The sequence below is a fragment of the Plecotus auritus genome (assembly GCF_963455305.1).
Source record: "Plecotus auritus genome assembly, chromosome: 2".
Classification (NCBI taxonomy): domain Eukaryota; kingdom Metazoa; phylum Chordata; class Mammalia; order Chiroptera; family Vespertilionidae; genus Plecotus; species Plecotus auritus.
Window position 1 is genome coordinate 5,003,897 of NC_137771.1, and position 11,926 is coordinate 5,015,822.

Sequence of the window (11,926 nt, forward strand, 5' to 3'; positions counted from 1 at the left end):
AGGGAGCAGGCAGACCTCACCTGGCCCCTTCGTCGCCTTCCTGCCCTGCTGGGATCCTGAGGCAGAGGCCACAACCAGCAAGGGAGACACTCACCTGTGTGTGTGTGTGTGTGTGTGTGTGTGTGTGTGTGTGTGTGTACAGGATCCCCACCTCCCCACCCCAACTCCAGGAGCCGGGGGCAGGCAGAAGCTGTAATGCGGTTGTGACTAGCACATGGGACCAGGGGTGGGCAAACTTTTTGACTCGAGGGCCACCATGGGTTCTTAAACTGGACCGGAGGGCCAGAACAAAAGCATGGATGGAGTGTTTGTGTGAACTAATATACATTCAAAGTAAAGGAGCGGAGGGGAGAGCAAGAGAACCGGATAGAACAGCCGGATCCGGCCCGCGGGCCGCAGTTTGCCCACGGCTGGACTAGACTTCTGAAGTCCGGGCTGGAGAGAGAGGCCAGGGAGGTGGATTTCATCCTTAGCTCTCCTCCAAGGTGGAGCGAGAGCATTCCAGCAGGCTTGCACCCGCAGTGGGAGGAAGATGAAATTCTCTCTCGCAACACGTTTCTTCGAGGACCTGGGAGCCCGGGGGCCTCGCTCTGACATCGCCTGACGTCCTGGAACTCAATGCAGACACTCACTTGGTGCCTCGTCCACGTGGCGCTCACTTCTGGAAGCGCCAGGGAGACGTCATGGTCGCATGACCCAGCTGCGCGGGTCCTGGGAAGGGAAGGTTTCGGAGGCCTTGGTGCACGCTTGAATTTCCTACGCCGTTGACTTTGGAGCAGGGACTCACATGAACTGAACCTTCTCCCATCCTGGACCGGTACTCAGGCAAAGGGTCTGGTCTAAGCCAACACATAGCCACCCTTCACAATCAGATTGTGGTGGGACAGGTGCGGCGGCCAGCGGGCCCAGGAGGCGTGGAGGAAGAGCTGGGGCCTTGGGGCGGCTTTTGCTGCGTGGACATTGGCTGCAGTCCCAGCTCTGACAAGTGTGAGTCTTGGGGATAACCCTCCATGTGTCTCCCTTTTCAGTGACTTTTTAAAAGAATATATTTTATTAATTTCAGAGAGGAAGGAAGAGGGAGAGAGATAGAAACATCAATGATGAGAGAGAATCACTGATTAGCTGCCTCCTGCATGCTCCCCACTGGGGATCGAGCCCGCAACTGGGACATGTGCCCTTGACCTGAATCGAACCTGGACCCTTTCGTCCGCAGGTCGACGCTCAATCCATTGAGCCAAACTGGCTAGGGCTTCAGTGATTTTTTTAAAAATTGTGATGAAGTACTGATCACATAAAGCTTACCATTTTAATCATTTGAAGTGTTCAATTCAACAGCATTACGTACTCACAATGCTGAGTAACCATCCCCAACGTCCATCTCCAGAACTTTGCTTATCTTTCCAAACAGAAACTCTGCACCCAAACAATCCCACCTCTCCCTGGCCTCCCCCCGCCCCAGGCACCCGCCTTCCTACTTTCTGTGTCTCCGAGGTGCCTATTTTGGGCTTCCTTCACTCAGTATAATGTCTTCTAGGTTCATCCATGTTGTAGCGTGGATCTGAACTGCCTTCCTTTTGTGGTGGGATCATACTTCGCGGTGTGGACATCCACAAGTTGTCTGTCTGTTGGCTGATGCTTGGGTTGTTTTCATCTTTTGACGAGTGTGACTATGCTGCTGTTGAGCGCTGTGTACAAGTTTCTGAGTTGTAGCTTTCAGTGCCTGGTGTACAGACCGAGAAGGGGAATTGCTGGGTCCCACAGGATTCTCTGTAACCTTTGGAGGAGCCCCTAGCCCAGCCGTGGGCAAACTACGGCCCGCGGGCCGGATCCGGCCCGTTCGGCTGTTCTATCCGGCCCGCGGAGCCGAAAGAGCGGAGGGTTCTCTTGCTCTCCCCTCCGCTCCTTTACTTTGAATGTATATTAGTTCACACAAACACTCCATCCATGCTTTTGTTCCGGCCCTCCGGTCCAGTTTAAGAACCCATTGTGGCCCTCGAGTCAAAAAGTTTGCCCACCCCTGCTCTAGGCTGTTTTCCAAGCAGCGGCACTCCACCAGCCACGCACAAGGGACCCGATTTCTCCACACCCTCACGGCACTGACTGCCCCTTTTGTGTGTTTGATCCCAGCCACCCTAGTGGGTGTGAAGTGGTGTCTCATTGCGGTTTTGATTTGCTTTTCCCTAAGGACTAATGATGTTGAGCATCTTTCCATGTGCTTATGGGTCATTGTGTCTTCTTTGGAAAAAAACATCTATTTGTGTTTTTTGCCCGTTTTCAAATGGGGTTGTTCCGTTTTCTTGTTGTTGAGTTGTAGGCTATTAGATATTAGTTGTAGGATATTTTAGATATTAATCCCTTACCAGTCACATGATTTTCAAATATTTTCTCCTATTCTGTAGGTTGTTTTTTCACTCTCCTTAAAAAAAATGTTTTTATTGATTTTGAGAGAGAGAGGAAGGGAGAGGGAGAGAGAGAAGCATTGATCCGTTGCCTTCCATACGCACCCTGACTGGGGACTGAACCCACAAGCTGTGCATGTGCCCTGACCGGGAATTGAACCGGTGACCCTTCAGGGCATGAGATGATGTTCAACCAACTGAGCCACAGCGGCCGGGGCTCTTTCCACTCCCTGGATAGTGTCCTTCGATGTAAAAAAAACTGGCCTGATAGAAACCTGCCAGCTGACCGCTATGCTCTATTAGTGCATTCACGCATTTTAACCCACAAGCATGAATTAGGGGGGGCCTTGTGCTGGATGCTGGGAGGGTTATGCTCATAAGACATGGAAGCCACCCCACAGCTCACCTTCAAATTATTTACAGTCTAGCTGACAAGACACATAAACCAGAGAGGCTGACAAACAATGACAGGGAATGTTAGCAAGTGCCGTCCTAGCATTTCAAAGATGTGAACTGCAGTCACGTGACCAGAGAGCTCCACCGTCAAGGGAGGTGGGTGAGGGAAAGCCGCACAAGCCCTTCACCGCCTGCCCCAAACCACACAATCCAATCTCTCACCAGCAATCGATACCTCCGAGCTCATGGTAGACGCGCTGTGATAAATCAGCACGAACTCGAGAACCACAACTCCAGGTGCTGTGCCATCGGCAGCTCATTTAGCCCCTTACCAGGTCGAGGGTATGACAGCTTCTTTGTGGCCACATCTCCAGTCCCGCCTCTGGTGGCGGCTACGCCATCAAATCAAGTCACAGAAAATTTTTTATTGAGCACCTATTTTATGTCATAGGTGTTCTGTTTTCTTTATCTTGATTTAAAAGTAATAATAAAAAAAGTTATTTACTGTTACAGGTCATTGGATTTAACTAGATTAGATCTTACAAAACAAAAGAGTTAAAGGACAATTCTTTACATGAGCAAAGGAGTCGTTCCGAAAGGCTTCATCCTAAATGCCCATGAAGAGATTTCCTCGCAGAGAAGATGGGTTTATAGCGGCACTAGAGTCCCGGACTAGGGCAGCAGAGACCCTCTAACAGGGGTCCTCAAACTATAGCCCGCGGGCCACATGCGGCCCGCCGAGGACATTTATCTGGCCCGCCGGGTGCCGCTGCCTGTCCTGCTTAGCAGCCGACTCGTCCCAGGCCCACAGTGCGCATAGGAATTTGTTCATAGTTGTTTTTTTTAAAACTATAGTCCTGCCCTCCAATGGTCTGAGGGACAGTGAACTGGCCCCCTGTTTAAAAAGTTTGAGGACCCCTGCTAACAGAAGGGTCCTGATCCTTGGACAAGGGAAAGCGAACCAGTAATCAGTCTGAGTGGAGTGAAAGTACACATGGGACACGCTGATACCATTCTAATAATGCGGTTATTAATTAATAACTGGAAAGGAGCAAAGGGAAGCTGCTTATCTGTCAGTCACACCTGGAAGCAGTTCAGTGGCCAGAACAGTGTGGCCACTGCAAGGGTCAGGAATCTGAGATGCACGAGCTCCAGACCTAGACAGAGAGAGTTCTCTCTGGCACTCGCGGCCTCCGGCAATCCTGGCTTGCGGAACTCAACCTGCACTGCACTCACACACATGCCCATGGCCTGGACTCCACACAACGGACTCATGGACTTGAACAGCTGCATCGGACCCAGCTCCACCGTGAAGTGGAAACTCTGGACACTGGCTTTGCTTCTAGCTTTATTGAAGCCCCCAGCGACACATTTTCCCAAACTGGATTAAGGGAAATGGGACTTTGGAAACAGAGAAATATAATTCCACGCAAATAAAACCCATTCATTATCCCGTGAGTCTTAGAAAATTCTTTTTCTCAAGATATTGCAAGTGCCGAAACCGGTTTGGCTCAGTGGATAGAGCGTCGGCCTACGGACTGAAAGGTCCCAGGTTCGATTCCGGTCAAGGGCACGTACCTTGGTTGCGGGCACATCCCCAGTAGGAGGTGTGCAGGAGGCAGCTGATCGATGTTTCTCTCTCATCGATGTTTCTAACTCTCTATCCCTCTCCCTTCCTCTCTGTAAAATATCAATAAAATATATTAAAAAAAAAAAAAGATATTGCAAGAACCCCACTTCCACGAACCACAGAATTCCCCGTGCAGTCCTCCAAAACAATATGACTTCTAAATGGTTGATGCCAATGTTTGCACTATGCATTGCTGCTGAGCGACATTTCTGGTATTTAAGGCAAAGTACACTCATGCTTCAGGGAGCCTCGCTGTCTAGCGTGGCCAGCTTTCCCTGCTTGAAGCCGGGCTCTCCCAGGACAGTCTACACTCCCTGTGGGCAGCTACGTCTCCTGGCCCCAAAGACTCGCTTTGCGAGTGAGGGGCCCCACTTGCTTCAGCCAAAAGCCCCGACAGTATCTTTGATTCTTCCTCTTTCCTCGTCACTACATCTAACACATCAGCAAACCCTGTCCATTTCCTTCCTTGAGCCTCTCTCTGCGGAATACAGGTGCCTCCTGTGTGTTAACCATGTGTTTGGCATCGGGGCCTGGCTGACTCTGGAGGAGGTGCCCCCCCCCCCCCCCTCAAGGACAGCCAATTCCTAGAAACAGTAAATGATTCACCCTAGAGGGCACCTTTCACTTACAAACCAACCCATAGGAAGCCCACACCTCCAACCTCCTCCTCCAGGGGGCGCTCACACCCAGGGCCGCTGTCCCCTGCCCTGATCACCCAGGGAGATATCAGACAACAGGGCGGCCTCTGCACCCCAGAACCGCTGAAACTGTTCCCACTGGCCGGGCCTGAGCCTGCTCACCCCGCGTTCCCACAGAAACCGCAATGCAGGCTCCTGCCCGCGTTCCCCGCTCCCTCTGCCTCCGGGCCGACCCTGGTCCTGCCCCGTGTGGCGGTGCGGGTGACATGGCCTGCCCCCTCCTCTTGGGGACTGTACCAAACCATCTTCCCAATGGCAGTCACCCCCCGATCGGCTGGCCTTGCCACACCTGAAGGATCACACCTTTCCAAACACCCTGGAGTTGTGTCTCTTGCCTGTCTGGACCCTTCGAAAACTTCCCACCCACTCGGTGTGCTCTCCTTGAGGCCCGAGGCCCAGGAACCGGGGACTTTTCCCAAATGAAAACGATTATTTAATATCCTCCAGAGCCCTCCACTACACATGAGAAGAAAATCCACATTCCTCCATGGCCTCTGAGCCTGTGCGCCCGGCTCCTACTCTTGCTCAGTATCCCGGCCACACTGGCTTCCTTTCAGTTCTTCAGAGACGCCAGGCGAGCTCCTGCCTCAGGCCTTTGCACGCGCCATTCTCTGACTGGAACACTGTCCCCAGCTGTGCAGGACCGGCCTCTCCCCCTCTACTCTGTCAAAGGTCACCTCTTGGAGTGGGATCCCTTAACTAGGCGGTCAGACATCCCATTCCACGTTCCTGTTGTATTTTCTTCACCACACTTGTCACTCTGCCATGTTCTTTACTTGTTTATTGTCTGTCTCCCCACCCCCCACACCCCCACTTGGAGTCGGACATAAGCTCCTTGAGAACTGGGGCCTTGTTCACAGCTGTGTCCCCCAAGCCTACACAGCCTGGCGTGTAGCACTGGCCAGATTCATGCGGGGGACCTTACCTGTACTTCCATGACGAGAGGGGAGGGGGTGGAAGGAGCTGAGGGGTGCAGAGTTGTCCCAGGCTGTGGCCCTGCAGCCACTAGGGAGTGACTGGCTCACCAGAGGCTCCCACACTCCTGGCCCGGGGCCAGGCCGCTGCAGTGCCAGGGCCGGGAAAGGCAGACAGTCCTGCTTCCTGGCCCAGCCGACGGGAAGCGCCTCTGTCTCGTGAGGTCCTGCTGACCATCGCATTTCCCCTGCGAGCGTGCCCGGTCCTTCCCCAGACCCCAGGCTCATCGGTCGCCTGCTCCACAGCTGGACTGTCCCCGGGCCGCACCTCCGCTTGGCCAGCAGGATGCAATGCAGCGCTGCTGGTGCAGAGACGTCTGGGGTGGCTGCCAGCGCTATATCTTTTCATTTCATCTGCCAGCCAAGAGCTTTCCCCTGCTTTTGCCTCTGAAAGCTTAAAACAAGAAATGTTGACCTTGAGTACAGGTGCCTCTTGCTTTGTTATTCAAGGTCCCCTGTCCTGGTTCACATCTGGTCCAGCTGCTCCTGTCTTCTTTTTTTCGCTTGACACCCCCCAACCCCACCCCACCCCCCACACCCCAGGCAGCCTCAAAGAAAAATTTGGGATTTCCTGCTCTGAGATCTGGCTCAGGCAGTAGTAGCATTTCTCTTTTTCCCCAAGGGCACTGGGGCACCTCTTTAGACTGGGGCCCAGTGGCCACTCAAGTTCCCAGAGTCCCTCAGCCATGTGCAGAGCAAAGGGGACTCTGGCACCTGATCTTGGTGGCTCTGGCTCCCCAGCCTGCATCACATTCATTTGACAAGCACTCTTGGAGGGCCTATCATCTGCCAGACAGTGGTCAGCCAGGGCCTGCCTCACTGGACCCGGGAGGGACTGTGGTCACGTCAGTGTGGTGCAGCCATCCAAGCAGGTGCTCCTGGAGCTCATTCTGTGACAGTTCTACAAAGCATCCTGGGACAACCGGATACCCGTATGCAAGGGAATGAACTTGAACCCACTACCTCTCCCTTCATATATAAAATGGATTAAAAGTCTAAGTGTAAGAGCTAAACCTATTTGCCGGGAACCAATTCCAGCATGTAATAATTACAAGAGTTTCACTAAAAGGCTGGTGAAGCTTGGGCAGCTCAACAAGGGTGAGCCACATATGTAATTTACCTGTTGGAAACGGTTAAACGGCACTTCCCCCAAACCTGAATAGGATTGTTAGCTGCCAGACAGCTCAGGGCATTTTATTGCCTCCTGTTGGCCAAACACCTGAACAGCTGTAGGCTATTCCCCAAACTGATAATGCTTCTGTACTCTACCCTTTGATACCCTACCCTTTGAGGTGTATATGTCCACCTTGCCTTAGGATAAATTGTGTTGAATAAAAGCACGGGTCCTTGGTCAAGGTAAGTCTTTAGCTCCTTCAGCTGAAGATCCTCAAACCCCCAATGCCTTTCAAAAATATCTTTCATCTCCGGACTCTTTAATCATCTACGCGCAGCCCCTTTCTCCAGAATGCTGAACCCTTTTGTAAGGCTGGGACAAGAACCTCGGCACCTATTGAACGCTCATAAGAAGATTCAAGCGTCAATTTTCATGACATTGGATTCGGCAAAACCTTTGTAGATATGACACCAAAAGCACAAGCAACAAAAGGAAAAAGAGATAACTTGCATATCAACAGAAATTAAAGACTCATATGCCTCAAAGGACGCCACTGAGACGGTGGAAAAATAACTCACAGAGCAGGAGAAAATCTTTGCAAATCATACATATATCCGGGAAGGGACTTGCATCTAGAATATATAAGGAATTCTAACAACTCGACAATAAAAAGACAACCCAACTGAAAAGTGAACCAAGACTCTGACTTGATTTCTCCAAAGAAGACATACAGATGGCCAATAAGAGCACGAAAGGATGCTCAACATCACCAGAAAAATGCACAGCAAAACCACAGTTAGATCCCACTTCATACCTGTGAGGGTGGCTAGAATAAAAAAGTCAGATAACAGCAAGTGCTGGCGAGGATGTGGGGAAATAGAACCCCTGGTAGACTGTTGGTGGGAATGTAGAATGGCGCAGCTGCTGTGAAAAAGTCTGGCAATTTCTTAAAAAAATAAACATAGAGTAATCATATGACCTAGCAATTCCGTTCCTATGAACGAAAACATACGTCCACACAAAAACACATCCACATATGTTCACGGTAGCTAAAAAGCGGAAATGTCCGTGAACTAATGAATGGATGAATAAAATGTGGTGAATCCATACAATCAAGTATTATGTAGCAATGAAAAGGAATGAAGCACTGGTACATGCTACAACATGAGTGACCCTTGAAGACATATGTAGATACACACGTGTCTATATAACATATATGTAGACAAGGCCACATACTGTATGGTTCCTTTTTAATGAAAAGTCCAGAGTAGGCAAATTCACAGAGAGCAAATCAGTGGCTTAGGGGGAAATGGGGAGTGACTGCTAATGTGGACGGGGTGATAAAAAATGTACCAAGTCGATTGTGGTGATGGCTGCACAACTCTGTGATGATACTAGAAACCAACGAATTGTACACTTTAACCGGGTGAATGGCATAGCATGTGAATTACATTTCAGTAAAGCTGTTATTAAAAAGTTCATGTGCCCAGCTGGTGTGGCTCAGTGGTAGAGTGTCGACCTATGAACCAGGAGGTCACGGTTCGATTCCCGGTCAGGGCACAGGCCCGGGTTGTGGGCTCGATCTCCAGTAGGAGGTGTGCAGGAGACAGCCGGTCAATGATTCTCTCACATCATTGGTGTTTCTATGCCTTGTTCCCTCTCCCTTCCTCTCTGAAATCTATAAAAACATTAAAAACACAACAACCATGTGATAAAGGTCCTGGACAATCCCGAGGGTTTGAGAATCTGTAAACGTACGATCTGCGGCGCACAGAATAATGACTCTCTAAAGACGTCCAGGCTTTAACGTACGGAACCCATACATCGCCTTACCTGAAAACGGGACTTTGCAGGTGTGACTAAAGGTAAACACTCTGACACAGGGAGAGTCAAAGCACGTGATGGTCTGTTGCTGGCTTTGACGGTGGAGCTTGGGGGCCACAAGCCTGGGAATGTGGTGTCCCTGGACGCTGGGAATGGCCTTCTGCTGACAGCCAGCAAGGACTCATGGATCTCGGTCCCAAACCACAAGGAACTAAATTCTCCCAGCACCCAACTGAGCAAGAGAAGGGCTCCCCGAGGAAGGAACGCAGCCCGTGGAGACCCACGTGGGACCTCTGACCGACCGGACTGGAAGAGTCTATGTTTGTGTTGTTTAAGCCACTAAATGGTGGCAAGTTGTTACGGCAGCAACAGAGAGCCGACACACAGCTATTCATGGAGACTCTTGAAGCCATCCTTTACAAAGCAGAGTGCTGGCGTTCTCGTGCCTGGGGAGGGAAAGATCTACCGCGGCTGAAAACCCGCCCCCCGCCCCGCGAAAGCCAAGAGTGAACGGGCAGGGCTGACTAGGGAGCACTGCCCGAAAATAGAAACTCCACAGACATCCTCTGAGTCACTCATCACCCTGGGTCTCACTGTCCGTGCGTCTGCGAAGCAGCCCGTGACCCTGACTTGTGCCTACCCCGCGATTGAGGAAGACAAACAAAATCTGCTGACAGAGCCCCAGGGCGCTCCTGGACAGGCCCAGTTCAGGTCACTGGACCCCTGGGGGGGGCGGGGTGGCATTGCTCCTCTCTCAGGCTCCCTCCCGTGTTCCAGGGACACCTGGTCGCTGGTGGTGTGGCCTGGAGTGTCTGCTGCGCATACAGAAATGAGAAAAGCTTCAGGTCGACAACTGTGCTGACGCTGGTGACCAGCCAGGGACGAGGTTTTAGATGTTTGCTTTGGGGCCATACTCTCACACCTGGATGAGACCAAACCATTTGCAGATGGAAAGAAAGCAAAGCAATGATCCAGATCCGATGAAAAGGTGCCAAGCGGGGAGAGACTGAGGTAAGCACTAAAGGTGAGCGAGCGAGGAGGGCAGAGAAATGGAAAGGCCTCCGTGACGTGTGGCAGTGGAAACACTTCCGGGAAACCAGGTGTGACATCCTAGGCTCGTTGCCATCACTCCTCAGACCCCACCCCACCCCACAACATGCAACTGGACACACATTTTCTTAATAAACCGGTTACAACTGACTGGCTTTGGGGTATTTTTTTTTTCTTAATATATTTTATTGATTTTTTACAGAGAGGAAGGGAGAGGGATAGAGAGTTAGAAACATCGATGAGAGAGAAACATCGATCAGCTGCCTCCTGCACACCCCCTACTGGGGACATGCCCGCAACCAAAGTACATGCCCTTGACCGGAATCGAACCTGGGACCTTTCAGTCCGCAGGCTGACGCTCTACCACTGAACCAAACCGGTTTCGGCAAGGCTTTGGGGTATTTTTAAAGATGCCTTCAAAGGTACCTGACGATCACTTTTGTGATGGCTGCAGAGGGGTCTGGGGAAGGTCCCCTCCGCTCACCTGTCTCTGGGCACCTGGCTTCTCCCATCTGTGCCTCCCTTGGCCCGGGTTTACATAGCTGTGCGGGTGCATGGTGCACCCAGGGTTACAGAGCATGAGTCCTACCAAGAGGCCTGGTATCACCCAGTCCGGTTTGGCTGGTCCCTGCCCAGACCCTACTGCCTATGTCCAGGTGTGGAGGCAGCCAGTGGGTACCTGGCTCCTTGACCCTCTGCACAAGTCCCACCCAGGATGGCTGAAATCCCTGCTGAGTTCCAGCAGCCCAGTGCCGGCCCCCAGATGGCTCGGGCCTTGGTGACGCTGGGGACCAGCCCCCCTTGCCTCCCTAGCCTTCCTGAAACCCTCTTGCCCAACATCCTGTGTGGTAATTACGCCTTTTGGCCCTACTTAGTCCTGCTGGCCACTGCCAAGTTCCCTCTGCTAGTTCCCGACCGTCTACCTCCATCAGACCCTTCAAGAAATAAAAAGCTGCTTCCGGTTTTCCCGCTCAGGTCAGATCCCCTCTCTCAGGGGGTCCAGCGCCCTTCAGTGAGATGGCCATGCATTCTCCTGTCTCAGGGATGGGAGGAAGGCGGGTCTGGAGAAGGGACGGAGTGGGAAAGGGGGGGATCTATGTCCAAGTGGTGGTCCTGGGTGGTCCGGCTGGCCACTGTGGCAGTGTCCCTGTCTTCGTTAGCCCAAGGTCACTCGGGGCCTGCTGAGAAGCAGGGAGGAGCAGCCGCCTCTGAAATGCCTGGGGCCCCCTGGGCGCACTCACAGCTCAGTGGGCTGGGGGAAAAGTGGGCACAGGGCTGCTGCAGGCTGATGGGCAGGTACTGCATGATAACGGTGAGGAGTCGGGTAGAGGACCACCTACCATTCACTGGATGCCCAGCCAGGCAGCTGGCCAGGCTACCTCACTGTACCCCTCACATCACCCCACAGAGAGGGCAGGGCCTTCTTCCCACGTACTGTCTCCCTAACAAAGCCACCCAGGGGCAGGCTACCATTTCCTGGGCACGTGTCACAGGCCTGAGAGCCCCCAGGCAGGTGCTGTCCCACTGCCCCCGTGGCACAGGTGAAGAAACTGAGTCCCAGGTTACCGTCTTCAAGGTCACGCGGGCATTAACAGAGAATAAAGCTGCCTGGTGGAGGCATGGTAACAGCAGGCTCTCCGACCCCTAAATCAATACCTCTGGATACTGAACATGGGAGGAACCCAGCCACTCATTCAGACCACCCGGATCGAGAAAAGCGAGGCCTGGGGGGTCAGGTACCCTGTTCCCACAGCGCGTGTCAGATTCTGGGGAGGAGCCAGGCTTCCGCCAGGACACAACCTCTTCCCGCGGCCCCCGCGCGTCTCAGAGGCAGCCCCTCC